The following is a 22,781-nucleotide window of genomic DNA, read 5'->3' as shown; positions in this document are numbered from 1 at the left end:
AGAGAGAGAAGATTTAGAGGGACAATTAAAACCCAATCTCCAGGTAAAGGGGCCAATTCATTCAGGAACAGGGGATAGGAGAAGTGTTGATGTGAAAAAAGGTGCCAGAGATGTTATCTGCTGTGATGTGATTCCCCCGATGTTCTGATGGGGTTGGTGATGTTGGGTTGGGTTTGGGGGTTACTACTAGTATTTTTGTGGGCAGTTTTGCTATTATTACTGCTTTTAATCAAGAAACTATTGCTGCTACTACTAGTTTTATCATTGGTTAATTTTTAGCTTTCTGTAAAGGAAAGCTATTGCGCCGGCTTTGTCTGTCCGTCCGCACTTTTTCTGTCCGCCCTCAGATCTTAAAAACTACTGAGGCTAGAGGGTTGCAAATTGGTATGTTGATCATCCACCTTCCAATCATTAAACATACCAAATTGCAGCCCTCTAGTCTCAGTAGTTTTTATTTCATTTAAGGTTAAAGTTAGCCACACTCGGCTTCTGGCAGCGATATAGGATAGGCCACCACTGGGCCGTTGTTAAAGTTTCATGGTCCGCGGCTCATGCAGCATGATACCGAGACCACCGAAAGATAGATTTATTTTCGGTGGCCTTGATTATACGCTGTAGCGGCTGCACAGAAAGCTCGATTGCACAGAAGAAAATTGGCGCATTTTTTACTTGTTTAAATGAGCAATTACACATACTGTTCTGACTACTACTATTACTGCTTTTACTTAAGAAGTTATTGCTGCTATTACTAGTTTTGCCATTTGTTAATTTTTAGGTGAATAATCACCTCTGCTTACTGTCCTGTCTAATGAATAGTCACGGCTAAAATTTATAAATAAAACCGATTAAATTTACCTCAATAATTTCGTTGCATATTACATTACTATAGCGATTATAATAAATAAACAAGAAAAAAATGCGCCGTACTTTTTTCGGCACAGTCGAGTTTTCTGTACAGCACACAATGCTATATGAAACTCTCAGCCACGGCCCATGAAACTCAGCCACAGCCCGGTGGTGTCCTGTGTTGTTGGCACCTATAGCGGTGCCAGACGCACAATCATGGCTAACTTTAACCTTAAATAAAATAAAAAAAACTTCTGAGGGTAGAGAGCTGCAACTTGGTATGTTTGATGATTGGAGGGTGGATTTTCAACATACCAATTTGCAGCCCTCTAGCCTCAGTAGTTTTTAAGATCTGAGGGTGGACAGAAAAAGTGTGGACGGACAGACAAAGCCATCTCAATAGTTTTCTCTTACAGAAAACTAAAACAAGTTTAGAGGATATTATTTAGATAAGCTCTTAAAAGTGATCGAAAAACAGCAAAACAAAAATAATATTAGTAATAAACAAAAACATTGAAGTTGGCCGCTCTGCCTCACCCAAATGAAAGAGTAATTTGCCGCGCTAATTATTTCATGAAAATGATATCAGTTTATGCAGAGCAACGTTTCGAGGTTTCAAGAGATGGCAGACTCAATTAAACGCCTCGTGGAAAAAACCCTTTGTCTTTTCATGCTTACAAGTTTGTGTCAATTACTCCTGTATCCTGTATGGGGGTTTGTGCGTGAGGTGCACTGTAGTATGCATTACTTGAGGTCCTTTGCGGCGTCCCTTCGGCCCCTAGCTGCAACCCTTTTCATTTCTTTGTACCATACCTCCGTTCATATTCTCTTTCTCCCATCTTACTTTCCTTAGCACTCTCCTAACACTTGTTTCATAGTGCAACTGCGAGGTTTTCTCCCTGTTACACCTTTCAAGCCTTTTTACTCTGTTTCCCTTTCAGGGCTGAATGACCTGATAGGTTCCAGCGCTTGGCCTTTGGCCTAAATTTTATATTCCAGTTCCAATCATTCCCGTACGAGTACTTTTGAGTAAATTTAGTATTACCTGGTTTGAGTCGTAAGCATTTTGAAACACGTTTTAACTCTATCACAAATCGTTTGAAATATCTACGTTCATGTTTTTAGACTTGCTGTCGTCCAACCCAAGTTTCGGGACTATGTCCCGACCCTCCCTTATATTACCTTCTTTGTGACAGTATAGTGGAAATAATTTTGTGGTTTGTTATACATTGCCAGAAAAAATATAGGTAAAAATATTATTCTTTTTAATCACCGAGAATCAAATTATGTCAGACTGCCTCTTAATTATTCGTGTAAAGAGAAAAGGCCTTCGGGAAGGGCAACTGCAAGCCCTTTCGTAGCCCAGGTCCGAAGTATAGGCAAAGGAAGGGAGAACCAGTAAAAAAATGCGCCGAAGTTTCTTCGGCGCAGTCGAGTTTTCTGTACAGCTTATAATCAAGGCCACCGAAAATAGATCTATCTTTCGGTGGTCTCGGTATAATGCTGTATGAGCCGCAGCCCATGAAACTTTAACCACGGGCCGGTGGTGGCCTGGCCTGTATCGTTGCCAGATGCACGATTATGGCTAACTTTAACCTTAAATAAAATAAAAACTACTGAGGTTAGAGGACTGCAGTTTGGTATGTTTGATGACTGGAGGGTGGATGATCAACATAAAAATTTGCAGCCCTCTAGCCTTAGTAGTTTTAAAGATCTGAGGGTGGACAGAAAAAAGTGCAGGCGAACAGACGGGGTTTTCTTTTACAGACAACTAAAAATGGACACACCTGCTGCCTTTTAAAGAGAGGAGGATTACAGGTGTTAGGAAAACCGGAGAAGAAAAAGAGTCCCGGAACCTGGTATAGAAGGAGAAAAACATAGATAGCAAGTAAGCCGTGTAAACTCAGGACTGTGGGAAGAGGAGGCCTGACGGGTGTTTAATGTAGAACTGATAAGAATCAACATTGAACTTAGAGCTTAGAAATTCGTATTTCTTTTCTTGGAGATTTTATCCATTTCAGGAAATTTTTTCAAATTTATGTTTTATTTTTTGGGGGGAAAATTGGGCCATTTAGCCAAAATGTTTTTTTAATTAATGTTTTAATTTTGGGGGGAACTGGGTCATGTAGCCAAAATATTTTTTGGGCAATTAGAAAATATTTAAATATTAAAAATTAAATACTGCCGTATTAAAATGTTTTATGGCATTTAAAAATATTGAAGTATTAAAAATTAAATATGGCAATATTAAAATGTTCTATGGCAGTTAGAAAATATTAAAATGTTAAAAATTAAATATTGAAATATTAAAATGTTTTTTGGCAGTTAAAAAATGTTAAAATATTAAAAATTAAATATTGAAATATTAAAATGTTTTTTGTCAATTAAAATATTAAAATATTAAAAATTAAATATTGTAATATTAAAATGTTTTATGCCATTCAAAAATATTGAAACATTAAAAATTAAATATTGAAATATTAAAAAAATTTTGGCAGTTAGAAAATATTAAAACATTACGAATTAAATATTGAAATATTAAAAGTTTTTTAGTAATTAAAAATATTGAAATATTAAGAATTAAATATTGAAATATTGAAATGTTTTTTGTCAATTAAAATATTAAAATATTACAAATTGAAAAATAAGATATTAAAATATACAAAAATTAATTTTTGGGTGATGTTAGCCGTGTAGCCAAAAATTTTTTTTGCCAATTAAAAAATACTAAAATAATAAAGATTAACTATTAAGATAATAAAATGTTTTTGGCAATTAAAAATATTAAAATATTGAAAAATAAATACTAAAATATTAAAATATTAAAGAATAGAAATATATAAAAATGTTTTAGCACCATTTATTAGAAAGCATATTGGAAAACTAGAGACCTGTAAAACATGTTTACAGTCCGACGTTTATTTTTGGGGCGAGAAGTGAATTATTTTTCCGTCTCAGATATATCAGACAGTTCCTGGAAAACCTCCAAAATTTAGGGGGGTCCTCTCTTGGCCCACACGGAAGGTCAGAAGGAAAATACATTTATAATGTTTGGTCTGTCCAAGTACCAAGTAAAGTTGAAATTAACTTCAGGTAAATTGAACATTTTTATTTTCTTTACAATGATAATGATGATGATGATGATGATAGTGTTGGTATTCCTCTCTTTTCTTCTTCTTCTTCTCCTCATTCTCCGTCTCCTTCTTCTCCTTCTCTTCTCCTTCTTCTCCTCATTCTCCTTCTGCTTCTTCTCCTCCTCATTCTTCTTCTTCTTCTTCTTCTTCTTCTTCTTCTTCTTCTTCTTCTCCTTCTCCTTCTCCTTCTCCTTCTCCTCCTCCTCCTTCATTTGCTACAGTTCATAGAAAACCCGACGCTAGTACCATCAACAACTTAAATGAATAATAATTATTGTGAAGTTATTAACTGCCATAGATGATAACGAAAAATAATGTTGAAATTAATGCAGAAATGCTTTTTTGATAAAGCGAGTATTCAGCTTAGTAAAGCAATTCACATTTGAGTGTTTGTGATATTTTGTAAAATTCTGGATAAAAAATAGGTCTATGATTATATTTACTCTCTGGTGATTGTGATACTGATAGTGATTATAACTGTTGATGATTATAGGGAAAAAACTACGTTTAAGTAATACAGAAATAGACTGATAAAAGTAGACTGATATGCAATGAAAATAACTGCGCTTGAATATGATTCATAAACATAGGCGATAATACAAAGAGAACTTTAATAATAATGTTGATGGCCGTATTAAATATCGTATCGGTGCTAATAATAATAATAATAATAATAATAATAATAATAATAATAATAATAATAATAATGGCAAAGAAATTCACAATGTCGTGATAAACTGTTAAGTGCTAAAAATCCACAAATATGCAAGTTGCATATTAATACAAATAATTTATATAATTTTGGATTTGTATTGTTAATAATAATAATAATAATAATAATAATAATAATAATAATAATAATAATAATAATGAATGTCATTAACAAGAGAAAACAAAACAAACGTTAAATTTCATGGAATACATACATATATATATATATATATATATATATATATATATATATATATATATATATATATATATATATATATATATATATAAAGAAGATTGAAAGCACTGGAAACGGGCTGACGGTTTTGCAGGTGAGGAGAGCAAGGGGTTGGGGGCGTTTGGGGGTGGGAGGGTTCGTGGGGTTGGGCTACGGTGAGATGAGAGATGGTGGGGGGAGGGGGTGAAGGGAGAAGGATTCCACTGAGAAGGAAATTGAAAAGAAAATAGCCTGTCTCCGCTGGCCCTGAGTCAACCTCGGACAGACATTTATTTTTTTATTTACTTTTTTTTTTTTTTTTTTTTTTTTAAGAAAACATCTGGAATAGATTAGGTGTATTTACACCTGGAAAACGTGTTGATGTTTCCTTTTTATGAGTCATATTCTCTCTCTCTCTCTCTCTCTCTCTCTCTCTCTCTCTCTCTCTCTCTGAACACCCAAAATTCAGTGGCAGAAAAAAAAACTGGTGATTAAAAAGGCTTATTTTTCCTTCGCATTGATGAAGGTCTATTTATAACTTGTCTCGTTTTGAGTCTTGGATTATTCTACGCCTAATCTATTTTTGTCCCTGTTGTAAAGATCTCTCTCTCTCTCTCTCTCTCTCTCTCTCTCTCTCTCTCTCTCTCTCTCTCTCTCTCTCTCTCGTTTTCTGTTAAGATTAAGTTACTAACGTTACACCTATTATGAATACCTACTGCATATCAGTGGGTTCGAGCGTAGATACTTTGTTTATTACTTCAAATAACTTTAAAATATAAGACATGCAGGTCTGAAATGCCTTACATTGAAGACAAGTATGTCAGAAATAAGTGAGAAACGCCTTACACTAAAGACAAATAAGTCAGAAATGCCGGAATAAGCATGCATTTAATTTTACGTCAATAAAAAAGTTCAGAAAATAGAGAACATCTCCACCGACCTAGTATTCCTCCGCCGTCATCGGTGTTTAGATGGTTAACATGTGCTGTGAATACTTTCAGTGATTGCGGTGGTATATCATGTTATTTCGTGGGTTTACCAAAGGAAATTAGGTGTAATTATTGTTCCGATTGACGCCTGTGGCGTTGCACTGTCGTATAAGGTAAGTTAGGCCTGTGTTGATGATATTTGGTTCAAACTGTTAGACCTATGTTATGTTTCTGTTAGACCTATGTTATGCTTCGGAGCCATAGTTTAGGGTAAGGTGTTCTGTGTTAGGTTAGGTCTGCCCGTATTGTTATTTACATCTGACGTCAGGCTCTAAATAGGCCTCGTTGTTTACAAGAAAACGACAAATATAAACGAGGCAATGTTGTACAGGACGTCACTGCGATAACAAATCGCTAAGCTAGGCCTATGTATTCAGCCTTGCTAGACCGAGTGAATAGGCTAGGCTGTCGTAACGATTTCTTTCAGATTTTACCATAACGTGAGCAAAGCTATGGTTATCTTTGTATGTTCGTAAATAAATCTAATAAACGTTTTATTTTTGCATTAAGGGTTTACTAATAAGGTCGAGTCTTTGTTACCACCTTCCGCAGACAATTTTAAAGGGGCAAAGCGTTCTTCTTTCCGCCGTTAACGTAGACTTAACCCGTTTTCTAATTACCTGTGACATAATATATGTTTACAAGCGACTTCAGAATATTATTGATATCAGTAAGATAAAGATAATTAAGAAAATCGACAATATCCATAGTTATAAAATAGAGTAGTTGAATTACATGACAATAAATAACATTGGTAACTGTCGGCTCTTCATTGTAGCAACTCAAAAGATTCGAAGGCTTTCAACATTATATATGTGTACATCGCCAGTCTGTTATTACCATTATTGTTAGTAGTATTTTATGTTAGTATTATTAGTATCATTACTGTTATATCTGTGGGATGATATCAGATAGATTTTGCTAGGAAATACGAGTAATGTATTGAAGGCAGGTGTAGAAAAACTAAAATTTCATCGTAACTTCCCATGGCCATTCGATAACCAGTCCTTAGACCAACATTCTACCGTAATTCCCTTTAATTCCTGAGATTTACTGGCTGCTAAGGGACTCGAAAATAGTCAAGATTGATATTACAAATATTTCAGACATAACTGATTGTGTGGGCCCTGTGAAATGCTTTGAGTCAAGGCGCCTTCAATTAGGTTAGGTCTAGGAAGGTTACGCTTGTACACCGTGTGTTTGCACTGCAGTTTGTTTATCCTCTTCGTTTTTTCTGTAATATTTTGATCCTTTGTGAATTCAGCGGTTTTATTTCATGTTTTATTTAGGATTTCCCTTTAACTCTAAAATGTTTCTGTTCCTCAGCATTTATGGGTTGTAACTATTATTATTATTATTATTATTATTATTATTATTATTATTATTATTATTATTATTATAGTGAGAATGATTTTACATTATTATTATTTTACCCGAGAGACGCCTTCGAGGCTTAGACATGTCGTTTAGCATAGTTCATCAGAATCTTTCAAAAGGAGTAAGAGACAGAACATAGGCTGATGTATACCCTTATTCTCAAACGTTCCTCGCCAAAGTTCTTCTCAGACGTTCTTTGTAGACGTTCTCCTCAAACGTTCTTCCTCCCCTACGATGTCGGTGTGACGCCCCTAATGTCAACGTTTGTTCGGATTCAACTTCTTGGATAATGGTAATCCTCCCACGAGGATTACACAGTTCACGGTCAGTTATTTTCCTTTTACTTCCGGGATATGGAATTCTCTTTCCGCTTCTGTTTTTCCCGACGTATACCTTTTACTTTCGATGGCTTTTGCTGGGTCCTTTCACTCGCCACTGTGATAGTTTTCACGATCTAGGTTTGACCTTCTTTCAAATGGTATGTATTAACTCCAGATCAGTAGGCCTATCTCAGTTGTTCGAACTCTTTAGCTGCTATTCATGGATGAACCTAGAGGTTAACGCAGGTTAAAAGATGAAAAGGAAAGGTGATCTGATATAAACCAACCTCCATTGTTAGTGTCTCATTGAGGAATACTCCCTTTGCCTTACGAATATAAAGAATGATATCACCCATTGTCTTTCGACAGTTTTAAATTCCCCTGCATAAAATGTTCTCGTTGCAAGGAAATCATTACCGAGACAGCGACTCCTCTGTTGCAGAAAAAGAAGAAGAAGAGGAGGAAAAAAATATGGCTCGGGGTCCCTCAATAATACACATCCACGGCAATGAGACGAAATCGGATTAAATTCGAGATTATCGCCGGGGGCCAACCGAGGGGGTGAGGGATGGAGAGAGGGAGGGAGGGCTGGGGAAGCCAGCCAGCCTCTTTTCCTCACGGTAGAAGAATTATGGAAATGACTCACAGCAGACTTCCCAAAACGTTTGGGAGGGAGACTTCGTTTTTGGTCGGTACTTCTTGCATCTGTTTCCACTTTTCCTCTTGTTGAACTTCCCTGTAGGGGGATAATGCCGTTAGTGCACCTCATGCGGTGTACTGTAGGCATTACTTGAGGTTCTTTACAGCGTGCCTTCGGCCCCTAGCTGCAACCCCTTTCGTTCCTTTTACTGTACCTCCTTTCATATTCTCCATATCCCATCTTAATTTGCAGCCTCTCCTAACAATCGATTCATAGTGCAACTGCGAGGTTTACCTCCTGTTACACCTTTCAGACCTTTCCACTGTCCATTTCCGTTTCAGCGCTGAATGACCTCATAGGTCCCAGTGCTTGGCGTTTGGCCTAAACTCTATATTCACTTCAATTCTTGTTGGACTCCTGATGGGATGTGTTGTCGTTATGTGTTAGTGTTAAAGCGGATTTAATTGACTTTTTTTTGAAGTGAAAATTCCATATAGTAAGAAAGGGAATAACATCTATTTGCTAGCAAGGTCCCCCAAAAATTTCATCCTAGGTTAGGTTAGGTTAATATGGGTTGTTAGGTTAGGGTAGGTTGATATGGGTTAGCTTAAGTTAAAATGGGTTAAGTAAGGTTAGGTTAACATGGGTTGTTAGGTTAGGTTAGGTTGATATGGGTTAGCTTAAGTTAATATGGGTTAAGTCAGGTTAGGTTAATATGGGTTAGGTTAGGTTAATATGGGTTAAGTCAGGTTAGCTTAAGTTAGTATGGGTTGGGTTAGGTTAATATGTGTTAAGGTATGTTAGGGTAGGTTAATATGGATTAGCTTAAGTTAATATGGGTTAAGTCAGGTTAGATAAATATGGGTTAGGTTAGGTTAATATGGGTTAGGTCAGGTTAGTGTAAGTTAATGTGGGTTAGGTTAGTTTAATATGGGTTAAGGTATGTTAGGGTAGTTTAATATGGGTTAAGTCAGGTGAGGGTAGGTTAAAATGGGTTAGGTTAGGTTAATATGAGTCAAATTAGGTCAGGTTAGGTTAAACAGTCGCTTAGTAATATGAAGAAGCACACGAATCTCGCACAACCTCCCCCTTCTTCTGGGCACATGATATTTAATGGGAAAAGGACTTATATATATGTATATGTACATACATATACATATATATATATATATATATATATATATATATATATATATATATATATATATATATATATATATATATATATATATATATATATATACCGTATGTATACATATATATGCATAGAGATAGATAAATATATGTATATATATAGGCTATACATGTGTATATATATGTATGTATAGATATAAATACATATATATATACACACATGTGTATATATATATATATATATATATATATATATATATATATATATATATATATATATATATATATATACAAACAAACAAACAGGGTTAAAGCATACAAGATGGATGTGTAATTTTGTATTTAATGACACGGACAGGACCAGATATGAGTGTAGATCCATGTCAGCTTTAGCGAAGTAAAAGAAGTAACCAGTAGTGTATCTTTTGACTTCATTTTTTCCATAACTTCCGGTGAATTGTAACAGCATCCAGTCGCATAGGTAAACACAGCGAGCAAGGGTCGAGTATATACTATATAAATATAATGTGTGAACCTCTTCCGTAGATTACTACATGAACGCAGCTAAGACGATTTTGAAAATCTAAGTCAGCGAATTTTCAGTCGCAGAATTGCTTTTGCTTTCCGCTTGCAAGCGACTTTTAATAAGTCATTCGCCACTCGCTTGCCATAACTGTGCAGTTTAGGTTATACAGTATAAGGGAGGGAATTCTCTCTCTCTCTCTCTCTTCTTTATTTTCACTAACTCCTTTGCATCCTCCGTTTAGTTTCTTCATTGTTGCTTTTCAGCTTCTCTCTCTCTCTCTCTCTCTCTCTCTCTCTTTCTCTCTCTCTCTCTCTCTCTCTCTCTCTCTCTCTCTCTCTCTCTCTCTCTCAATTCCCCCATCAGTTCCTCCCAACCACAGATTCCCACCGACCTTCATTAACCCTGAGTCCTTCACAGTCTTGTTATCTTTTACTTAACATGAAAATCCACTTCCGCTTATATAAATGTACCTGTATAATTCCTGCAGGTAGAGTAATTAATTAATAAAGTATATAGCCATTTTTGGGGATTACAGTTTTGAAATACGTTAAAATAGTTGCAGAAACTGGTAGTACAGCAAGGTGTCTGTGTGTGTGTGTTTTGTCCGTAGCCTATATAGCTTCGTAGTTATTTTTTTTTTTGCGGCGTCCCTTCGGCCCCTAACTGCAACCCATTTCATCCTTTTTTTTTTTTACTGTGTCTATGTACATATTCTCTTTCTTCCATCTTTCTTACTTTCCTCACCCCTCTCCCAACAATCGTTTCAACATTATTTTCAGCCCTGAAGGACCTCATCACAGGTTCCAGCGCCTGGCCTTTGGCCTAAATTTTGTATTCCAATTCCAACGTCCGTATGTGTGTCTATTCCTCCAGAAGTCGATATAAGTGAGTGTTTAAGTATGGAAAATATGTAAGAATAAGCAACAAGCTCGGGTAAAGTCACATTTTTGTAAAGCATTGATATGCTCAGCATTTATACGTGAAAGTATTCGCGCCTGTATGTGTATTTATATCCTTCTCAAATAGAACGGAAGAGAATACAATATAGGATTTAGGCCAAAGGCCACGCGCTGGGACCTATGAGATCATTCAGCACTGAAACTGAAATTGAGAGTAAAAGGTCTGAAAGGTGTAACAGGAGGAGAACCTCAAAGCAGTTGCACTACGAATCAATTGTTTGGAGACGGTTGAGGAAAGTAAGAAGAATTAAAGAGATCATGAACGGATAACAGTAAAAGGGGTGGAAAGGGGTTGCAGCTAAGAGCCAAAGGCATGCTGCAAAGAACCGTATGCAATGCCTACAGTGCACCTCATGAGCCGAACTGACGCCACTAGCCCCCCTACGGGAACCTTCTCAAATACCATATCCAAGCGCATAATTTTGCACGAGTGTAATGACGCGGATTTATGCAGATACTCTCGCGATCACAACAGTGTCGGTCTAACAAACAAACTTCGATAACGGGCGGAATTTGCACAACGTCCTGGGACACAGCAACACAGTGTGTCCCAATTAACGAATGAGCGTGCTCAATTCCGGCGATGATCACAGTCGTAAAACTTTGATTACCATTATACCCGGGCGCGCGAATCGAACTCCGCTATTGACGGCGGAACGGGCGAAAGGTTTTATGGCGTCTGCGTGCGTTGTTGATGACTTGTTTTCTCCTTGTTTAGTTTTGATACGGCTTCTGGGATATGTTGAGATGTGTGTTTTCGTTCTCGGAATTGGAATGTAAGATTTTGGGCAAAGGCCAAGCACTGGGACCTATGAGTTCATTCAGCGCTGAAAGGGAAACAGGAGTAAAAGGGTCTGAGAGGTGTAGCAGGAGGAAAACCTCAAAGCAGTTGCACTATGAGATAGCAGTAAGATGGAAGAAAGAGAATATGAACGGAGATATGGTAAGAAGGAACGCAAGGGGTGGCAGCTAGGGACCGAAGGGACGCCGCAGAGACCTTCAGTGCACCGCGTGAGGTACTCTCAAGGCGCTAACCGCCCCCAACGGAGCTATATACGGACAGAACACACACAAACACACTTTGTTGTATTACCAATTTCTGCAAATATTTCAACGTATTTCAAAGCTGCAATCCCCAATAATGACTTTATACTTTGATTAATTGTTACTCAACCTACAGGAATTATGCAGGTACATTTAGATAAGCGGAAGTGGATTTTCATGTTAAGTAAAAGATAACAAGACCGTGAAGGACTCAGGGTTAATTAAGGTCGGTGGGAATCCGTGGTTGGGAGCAACTGATGGGGGAATTGAGAGAGAGAGAGAGAGAGAGAGAGAGAGAGAGAGAGAGAGAGAGAGCGCTGAAAAGCAACAATGATGAAACTAAGCATAGAATGCAAGGCAGTGAATAAAAGTAAAGAAGTGAGAGAGAGAGAGAGAGAGAGAGAGAGAGAGAGAGAGAGAGAGAGAGAGAGAGAGAGAGAGAGAGAGAGCAGTAATCTACAGATGTTAATATGAAGCAGCATTTTAATAATAATAATAATAATAATAATAATAATAATAATTGTAATAACGTAATAATAATAATAATAATAATTACTGTATTTAACACACACAATGTGTTCATGTACATATATATATAATATAAATATACACGCACACACAAACACATATATATATATATATATATATATATATATATATATATATATATATATATATATATATATATATATATATATATATATATATAATGTCGTTATCTTCTCTGTATTCAAGACCACTGCGAGTAAAATAATGGTACACCGCAAATACCAATTTTCTATTCTTATCAACGCGTGGATAATTGAAGAGAAAACCGTGCGTGCAGATTACATCATTTATCACTGTGAGATTATAGCGTATGTGACTCGTGTATGGCACCCTAGAGAGAGAGAGAGAGAGAGAGAGAGAGAGAGAGAGAGAGAGAGAGAGAGAGAGAGAGAGAGAGAGGCAATTGTTCGTAATTCACAGTGTGGCACATGTTACGTGTAAGTACCTTTCAGCAATTACATACTGAGGGTTTCTTTGTCAGTTCGTTGTAAGAGACCCCAACTTATTAACTACCTGTGCGTTCCAATAATGTTATAATTTTTGAGTACCAGAGAATTTGTTCAAACGATGATTAAGGTACAACATCCTTTTTCATTTTTTCCCCAGGTACCGTAGCCAGATTTGTGTAGCTTTTGGTGGCTGCGATGGAAAAGTGTAGTCAGAATTATGTAGCTTTTGGTACCTATGATGGAAAAGTGTAGTCAGAATTATGTAGCTTTTGTTACCTATGATGGAAAAGTGTAGTCAGAATTACGTAGCTTTTGGTACCTATGATGGAAAAGTGTAGTCAGAATTATGTAGCTTTTGGTACCTTTGATGGAAAAGTGTAGGCAGATTTGTGTAGCTTTTGGTGCCTGTGATGGAAAAGTATATTCAGAATTATGTAGATTTTGGTATATGATTGAAAAATGTATTCAGAATTATGTAGCTTTTGGTACCTATGATGGAAAAGTGTAGTCAGAATTATGTAGCTTTTGGTACCTATGATGGAAAAGTGTGGTCAGAATTATGTAGCTTTTGGTGCCTGTGATGAAAAAGTGTATTCAGAATTATGTAGCTTTTGTTACGTATGATGGAAAAGTGTATTCAGAATTATGTAGCTTTTGGTACCTATGATGGAAAAGTGTAGTCAGACATATGTAGCTTTTTGTACCGATGATGGAAGAGTGTAGTCAGAATTCTGTAGGTTTTGGTGCCTATGATGGAAAAGTGTATTCAGAATTATGTAGCTTTTGGTACCTATGATGGAAAAGTGTATTCAGAATTATGTAGCTTTTGGTACCTATGAGGGAAAAGTGTATTCAGAATTATGTAGCTTTTGGTACCTATGACGGAAAAGTGTATTCAGAATTATGTAGCCTTTGGTACCTATGACGGAAAAGTGTAGTCAGAATTATGTAGCTTTTGGTACCTATGATGGAAAAGTGTAGGCAGATTTGTGTAGCTTTTGGTGCCTGTGAGGGAAAAGTGTATTCAGAATTATGTAGCTTTTGGTACCTATGATGGAAAATTGTAGTCAGAATTATGTAGCTTATGGTACCTATGACGGAAAAGTGTATTCAGAATTATGTAGCTTTTGGTACCTATGATGGAAAAATGTAGTCAGAATTATGTAGCTTTTGGTGCCTATGATGGAAAAGTGTAGTCAGAATTATGTAGCTTTTGGTGCCTATGATGGAAAAGTGTAGTCAGAATTATGAAGCTTTTGGTGCCTATGATGGAATAGTGTAGTCAGAATACGTAGCTTTTGGTGCCTATGATGGAAAAGTGTATTCAGAATTATGTAGCTTTTGGTACCTATGACGGAAAAATGTATTCAGAATTATGTAGCTTTTGATACCTATGATGGAAAAGTGTAGTCAGAATTATGTAGCTTTTGGTACCTATGATGGAAAAGTGTAGGCAGATTTGTGTAGCTTCGTTGCCTGTGATGGAAAAGTGCATTCTGAATTATGTAGCTTTTGGTTACTATGATGGAAAAGTGTAGTCAGAATTATGTAGCTTTTGATACCTATGATGGAAAAGTGTAGTCAGAATTATGTAGCTTTTGGCGCCTATGCTGGAAAAGTGTAGTCAGAATAATGTAGCTTTTGGTGCCTATGGTGGAAAAGTGTATTCAGTCTTATGTAGCTTTTGGTACCTATGATGGAAAAGTGTAGTCAGTATTATGTAGCTTTTGGTGCCTATGATGGAATAGTGTAGTCAGAATACGTAGCTTTTGATACCTATGATGGAATAGTGTATTCAGAATTATGCAGCTTTTGGTGCCTATGATGGAAAAGTGCAGCCAGAATTATGTAGCTTTTGGTGCCTATGATGGAAAAGTGTAGTCAGAATTATGTAGCTTTTGATGCCTATGATGGAAAATTGCAGCCAGAATTATGTAGCTTTGGTACCTATGATGGAAAAGTGTAGTCAGAATTATGTAGCTTTTGGTACCTATGATGGAAAAGTGTAGTCAGAATACGTAGCTTTTGGTGCCTATGATGGAATAGTGTATTCAGAATTATGTAGCTTTTGGTGCCTATGATGGAAAAGTGCAGCCAGGATTATGTAGCTTTGTTGCCTATGATGGAATAGTGTATTCAGAATTATGATGGAATGGAAAAGTGTAGTCAGAATTATGTAGCTTTTGGTGGCTAGATGGAATAGTGTATTCAGAATTGTGTAGCTTTTGTTGCCTGTGATGGAAAAGTGGTGCCTATGATGGAATAGTGTAGTCAGAATACGTAGCTCTTGGTGCCTATGATGGAATAGTGTATTCAGAATTATGTAGCTTTTGGTGCCTATGATGGAAAAGTGCAGCCAGAATTTTGTAGCTTTTGTTGCCTATGATGGAATAGTGTATTCAGAATTATGTAGCTTTTGTTGCCTGTGATGGAAAAGTGTAGTCAGAATTATGTAGCTTTTGGTGCCTATGATGGAATAGTGTAGTCAGAATACGTAGCTTTTGGTGCCTATGATGGAATAGTGTATTCAGAATTATGCAGCTTTTGGTGCCCATGATGGAAAAGTGCAGCCAGAATTGTGTAGCTTTTGGTGCCTATGATGAAAAAGTGTAGTCAGAATTATGTAGCTTTTGGTGCCTATGATGGAATAGTGTATTCAGAATTATGTAGCTTTTGGTGCCTATAATGGAAAAGTGCAGCCAGAATTATGTAGGTTTTGATGCCTATGATAGAATAGTGTATTCAGAATTATGTAGCTTTTGGTACCTATGATGGAAAAGTGTAGGCAGATTTGTGTAGCTTTTGGTGCCTATGATGGAATAGTGTATTCAGAATTATGTAGCTTTTGTTGCCTGTGATGGAAAAGTGTAGTCAGAATTATGTAGCTTTTGGTGCCTATGATGGAATAGTGTAGTCAGAATACGTAGCTTTTGGTGCCTATGATGGAATAGTGTATTCAGAATTATGCAGCTTTTGGTGCCTATGATGGAAAAGTGCAGCCAGAATTATGTAGCTTTTGGTGCCTGTGATGGAAAAGTGTAGTCAGAATTATGTAGCTTTTGGTGCCTATGATGGAATAGTGTAGTCAGAATACGTAGCTTTTGGTGCCTATGATGGAATAGTGTATTCAGAATTATGCAGCTTTTGGTGCCTATGATGGAAAAGTGCAGCCAGAATTATGTAGCTTTTGTTGCCTGTGATGGAAAAGTGTAGTCAGAATTATGTAGCTTTTGGTGCCTATGATGGAATAGTGATGTCAGAATAGTGATGGAATAGTCAGAATTATGCAGCTTTTGGTGCCTTGATGGAAAAGTGCCCAGAACTATGATGGAATGGAAAAGTGTATTCAGAATTATGCAGCTTTTGGTGCCTATGATGGAAAAGTGCAGCCAGAATTATGTAGCTTTTGGTGCCTATGATGGAAAAGTGCAGCCAGAATTATGTAGCTTTTGGTGCCTATAATGGAAAAGTGCAGCCAGAATTATGTAGCTTTTGGTGCCTATGATGGAAAAGTGCAGCCAGAATTATGTAGCTTGTGGTGCTTACGATGAAAAATGTAGTCAGAATTCTGTAGGTTTTAGTGCCTATGATGGAAAAGAGTAGTCAGAACTATGTAGCTGTCTTGGTGCCTCTGATGAAAAATGTATTCATAATCATGTAGGTTTGGTGCTTATACCATTAAGGTATAGCCAGATTTATGAATCTTTGTTGCCCATATCATTAAAGACTACTAGCCAAATTTATGCAGTCGTTTTTGCCCGTAAGTCAAAGTGTAGCCAGACTTCCATGACAGAAATATGTCGTCAGATTTATGCAGCTATAGGGGACGGTGACAAAAAGGAAAATAAGAATAAAATAAAACACCCTTTCAGTTTAATCCCCGTAAAAAAAAAGTTTAAACCTCATTCGGTCAGTTTTAACCACAAAGATTAACTCCACACAAAGTTCGAGCGGTTAGTGTTTTTTTTTAAAGAAAAAGGAAAAAGTTAATGAATCACTTTAAAGCCAGCGTATCAGAGTTCTAAAATAACCCCGGAAATTTAGGGCTAATTAAAAAAAAATGAAAAACCTCGAAAGAAAAAAATCGTAATCTGGAGTTACACCTTATTTAACATCACATTAACCTCAAAAAGTGAATTAAAACGTTGGAATATGAAATGGAAGAAGGGCGGGGGTTGGGGGGGAGGGGGTTGGAGAAAGAGGGGGGGGGGAGGAAGGGGAGGGATTCGCCAACTTTTTTTTTGTGAGATGAGCCGAATCTTAAGATTACTTCCGTTGCCGGGAAAGGCAGGAATTTATTTTGATGTAGGAATGGAATGAAATGGAATATAGAGTTTAGGCCAAAGGCCAAGCACTGGGGCCTGTGAGGTCATTCATCGCTGGAAAGGAGATGAAGAGTAGGTAGGTTTGAAAGGTGTAACAGAAGGAGAATCTCGCAGTTGCACTATGAAATAATTGTTAGGAGAGGGTGATAGCAAGATGGAAGAAAGATAATATGAATGGAGGTACAGTAAAAGGAATGAAAAGTGTTGCAGCTAGGGGCCGAAGAGACGCTGCAAAGAACCTTTAGTAATGCCTACAGTGCACCCCGTGAGGTGCACTGACTGCACTACCCCTTACGGTGATTTTTGATGTAGGGAATGTAGGTTAGAAATAAATCATTGTATCAGGTCATTGTACGGTATAAGATGCTGTATTACAAAGGATCCTGTCAGGTGATATTAATTTTACTGACCTATATCTGAACTGTGATTTATTTATCAGGCATTTTTTTTTTTTTGCTAATACAGTTTGTATATATTTTTCTGTTTTTTATAATTTTCATTCTGGTCTTTGAAGGCTTACCATCAAGCTGAGGTAATTTTTTTTACATATTTTTTATATATTTATAATTTTATATATATTTTATATGTTTTTTTAGAATGTTTTATTTACTTTATTTAGTTTTATAATTTGTATGTACTTTGTATATTTTATTAGAATGTTTTTTATAGTTTATATAATTTCATAATTTTTTATATATTTTTTCTATTTTTACTATAAATGTTTATAATTTTTTTTATAAAGTTCTTATATATTCTTATAAATTTATCATTATAATTACTATTCTAATCAGTTGATGCCTGGTTAGCAAGTTGATGGATTTTGCAATAATAATGAAAAATGAATAAATTCCTGTATTCACAAGTGAAGAGAATGAAATATATATAAAAATTTAAATATTTCTTACATATTTTTACACATCTAGTATAACTGCCATTCTGTTCAGTTGAAGCCTTCTCAGCGAGTTGATGATTTAGCATTAATAATGAAACAAATCAAAATTGCGCCGAAGAAACTTTGGCGCAATCGAGTTTTCTGTACAGCCGCTACAGCGTATAATCAAGGCCACCGAAAATAGACCTTCTTTCTGTGGTCTCGGTATAATGCTGTATGAACCGCGGCCCATGAAACTTTAACTACGGCCAGGTGTTGGCTTGTCCTATATTGTTGATAGACGCACGATTATGGCTAACTTTAACCTTAAATGAAATAAAAACTACTGAGGCTAGAGGGCTGCAACTTGGTATGTTTGATAATTGGAGGGTGGATGATCAACATACCAATTTGCAGCCCTCTAGCCTCAGTAGCTTTTAAGATCTGTGGGCTGAAAGAAAAAGTGCGGACAGAAAAAAGTGCGGACGGACAAAGACGGAGCAGTAGTCTCCTTTTACAGAAAACTAAAAAATGAATAAAACCGCAAATGCCCCGTTCCTTTATTCATGAGTGAAGAGAGTGAAAAATTGAATTGACTCTAAAATCTTCCCTTTCTTGGTGGGAACTACAGTAGAGACGAGGAAAGGGAAACCCACTCAGGCATATGAATAATCGCGTGTCCGCCCAATAAATCTGCCTTCACGCCCATTCGGATTAATGGCGACCGACCCCACTCCTAATGGATGGAGAGAGAGAGAGAGAGAGAGAGAGAGAGAGAGAGAGAGAGAGAGAGAGAGAGAGAGAGAGAATTCCATTGTGAATAGGTTTTTTTTGGGGAGGGATGAGGATGGTAAGCCTGTGGCCCTGTGTACTTTGGCTGTGGCTCTCCACAGCCTACTAACCGCCAGGTACTTTACAGAAGTCCCAAGCGACGCAGTGAATTCTTGATGGAACTAGTCCAGACATTTCTGTATACATATATATATATATATATATATATATATATATATATATATATATATATATATATATATATATATATATGTATATGTCTATGTCTATGTATGTATATACATATATTATGTATGTGTATATATATTATATGTATGTTTATATATTTATATATACATATATAAGAATATTATATATAAATGTTCATATATTATATATATGTATATATGTATCATATAAATGTATATATATGCTATATATATATTATATATATATTTGTATATTTATATATATATATATATATATATATATATATATATATATATATATATATATATATATATATATATTATGTTATGTAAACAAATGCACGTTTAGTCTCTCCTGTTGCCTGTCAAAAGAGACAAGAGACAACATCGACGAGGAAAACACAACAAGAGAGAAGCAATGTAGCCTATATATCCTTCACGAATGGGGAAAGAAAACGGGAATCTCGTCAATCATGGGAGAAAGAAAACGAGAACCTGTCAAAAGGAGAAGATTAGGCAAACAAACGGTCCATTGATGCTTGTCAGGAAGCAGCGGTTCGGTGAGCATTCTTGGGGAATATTATTGAGTGACATTTGGCGTGGATCACCGGGGATTCCATCTTGTTTTTGGTTGTCTGTAAAAGAAAACTATTGTGCCGGCTTTGTCTGTCCGTCCGCACTTTGTTCTGTCCGCCCTCAGATCATACAAACTACTGAGGCTAGAGGGCTGCAAATTAGGATTTTGATCATCCATTCTCCAATCATCAAACCTACCAAATTGCAGTCCTCTAGCCTAAGTAGTTTTTATTTCATTTAAGGTTAAATTTAGCCATAATCGTGCTTCTGGCAACGATATAAGATAGGCCACCACCGGGCCGTGGTTGAAAGTTTCATGGGCCGCGGCTCATACAGCATTAGACCGAAACCACCGAAAGATAGATCTATTTCCGATGGCCTTGATTATACGTTGCGGAGAAAAGTCGATTGCGCCGAAGAAACTTGGACGCATCTTTTACTTGTTGTATATTTTTCCCTTTTTCTAAGAGATATTTTTCTTCGGTGTTGTAGCACGGAAGAAAAATATATATGATTAGTCACTCTTTCTTGTTATTCAGTATATTTATTGGACGCAAATATAAAAAAAAAATATTAATAAGATTATTCCTAAGAAACTCACAATATCGTGATTAACTGCTGTGTGATAAAGATGCAGAACTATATAGATAAATTGTATTAATAAGCAATAGATACAATTTATTGATATGACTGTGGATTTTGATCACATTATAAGGTTATTCTTTAAAAGTCAGAAGTTGTGAAAATATTTTGCTAGTATGAAAGTCATTCACTTTTGCCTCAAATTACATTTATTCTCGTATGCAACCAGGGGTCCCTAGCAGTTAGGACACTCGGCTTACTAGTAAGAGGAACAAGGTTAGAATCCGTAGCCGTTTGGGTTTTTAGAATCCGTAGCCGTTTGGGGTTTTAGAACCCGTAGCTGTTTGGGGTTTGGGGGTGAGGGGGCGGGTTGGCCCTGTTAGGTATAGGCCTAGCCACTTTTTTGTAATAAACTTCAAATTATTCGTTCCATAGGGGAGTAGTGCCGTCAGTCCACCCCATGCGGTGCACTGTAGGCATGACTTGAGGTTCTTTGCAGCGTCCCCTCGGCCCCTAGCTGCAATCCCTTTCATGCCTTTTACTGTATCTCCGTTCATATTCTCTTTCTTCCGTCTTACTTTCCTCAACCCTCTCCTAACAATTGTTTCATGCTTCAACTGAGAGATTTTTCTGCACTTACACAGTTCAAAACCTTCTGCTGTCTATTTCCGTTTGAGTGCTAAGTGACCTCATTGGTCCCAGCGCTTGGCCTTTGGCCTGAATTCTCTATTCTATTCAAATGACTCGAAACTACGGGAACAAATCACTGTTAGAGAGACGTCACAGATTCCAGTGTTGTTTTTGCATTTGTCGCGAAAGTATCTGGCTTATTTGCTTCCGCCGGCTGTCGCACGCAAGCGCGCATGCGCGCAGCCATTGTTTTCGCATCATTAATATCATTAATCACAATAATATTCGCCTGTGATAATGAAGTGCGCGGAAAAAATAGGATCAAAGGTGTGACAAGCTGAATGTCAGAGGTTATGAGTTACGCAGTCCACACGGTCATTGGTCGACTACTTTGTGCAGTTGTTATTTTTTTTTTTTTTAGTTATTTTTACTTTTCTGTAAAAGAAAACTGTTGTGCCGGCTTTGCCTGTCCGTCCGCACTTTTTCTGTCCGCCCTCAGATATTAAAAACTACTGAGGCTAGAGGGCTGCAAATTGGTGTGTTGATCAGCTACCCTCCGGTCATGAAGCGTACCACATTGCAGCCCTCTAGCCTCAGTAGTTTGTACTTTATTTAAGGTTAAAGTTAGCCATGATCGTGCGTCTGGCAACGGTATAGGACGGGCCACCACCGGGCCTTGGCTGAAAGTTTCAGGGGCCGCTGCTCATACAGCATTAAACGCTGTACAGAAAACTCGATTGCGCCAAAGAAATTTTGGCGCAAGTTTTACTTGTTTTTTATCATTTATACAACTACGAATTAAAATCTAGTTCATAAAGAAAAGTGAACCCACTTAATAAAGGTGAGTTGCATCCATATAATGACAAAAAATACCACACAAGTAAAAAACAACAGTACCGGTCATTTAATGAAACCTTAAAAAAACAGCATATATTTAACAAATTAATGAAGACATCTAACGTAAAAATTCCTCAAGGTTTCTGTCCAGGACATGTTCAGAGAACTTACGTTTTGTCCGTGTGTATGTGTTGAGAGAGAGAGAGAGAGAGAGAGAGAGAGAGAGAGAGAGAGAGAGAACTTATGTTTTGTTCATGTATATGTATTGTATGTATGTGTGTGTGTCTGTGTGTATGAGAGAGAGTGACTGGGTAAGCATGGGTAGAACAGACATCAAGTGTTAATAAGTTTAGCAACGATATAGCATAGAGGTATTTATTCAGAAAAATAAATATATAAAAAGTATTCTTAACAACACGAAGTAAGGTAGCTACAGTTCGTGCTGAAATTATCAGTACAGCGAGGGAATTCTAATCATGAAAGTATTTTTGTAAATTGTTACCTTGCACGCGATGATGTGGAGTTATTATCTTACTTCTGTGAGAGAGAGAGAGAGAGAGAGAGAGAGAGAGAGAGAGAGAGAGAGAGAGAGAATTGTACCGAAACTTAGAATTTACTGTCTAGCTTATATTTTGTCCATGTGTACGTGTTTTGTGTGTGTGTGTGTGAGAGAGAGAGAGAGAGAGAGAGAGAGAGAGAGAGAGAGAGAGAGAGAGAGAGAGAGAGATTTATAGGTGGTAAACAGCTTGATAATTATTCTCGGAATAATCTTGTGCTACGGCCATTAATATCAAACATTTACGAGAGAGAGAGAGAGAGAGAGAGAGAGAGAGAGAGAGAGAGAGAGAGAGAGAGAGAGAGAGAGAGAGAGAGAGAGAGACTGATAGGCGGTAAACAGCCTCATAATTATTCTCGGAATCATCTTGTGCTAGGCGATAACTTGACGTAAAACCCTTTTACCACCAGAGTGGAGTTTGATGCAGAAGACTGCTATTTATAGGATCAGAATTTTTTTTTTGGGGGGGTTGGGGGCTAGGATTTTTCACGACATAGACAGTGAGCGGTTTCAGCGATAAATACATTAA

The 22,781-nt window shown here is 36.8% G+C and overlaps 1 protein-coding gene across 7 annotated transcripts in view; it reads left to right on the top strand.

Moving 5' to 3' along the window:
- Window positions 1-22,781, top strand: part of LOC136826688 (uncharacterized) — a 413,156-nt gene that overhangs the window by 7,649 nt on the left and 382,726 nt on the right. Inside the window, exon 1 of one of the 7 annotated variants that reach the window (XM_067084058.1) lies at window positions 5,849-6,010. The exons of the other annotated variants lie outside the window; for them this stretch is intronic. The gene's annotated coding sequence lies outside the window, so the exon portion shown is untranslated. Of the gene's footprint in view, window positions 1-5,848; window positions 6,011-22,781 lie in introns of those variants that run through there. 7 annotated transcript variants of the gene reach the window in all.

This window comes from Macrobrachium rosenbergii, chromosome 41 (assembly GCF_040412425.1).
Source record: "Macrobrachium rosenbergii isolate ZJJX-2024 chromosome 41, ASM4041242v1, whole genome shotgun sequence".
In the NCBI taxonomy this organism is placed as follows: Eukaryota; Metazoa; Arthropoda; class Malacostraca; order Decapoda; family Palaemonidae; genus Macrobrachium; species Macrobrachium rosenbergii.
This window is presented reverse-complemented; position numbering and strand designations above follow the sequence as displayed.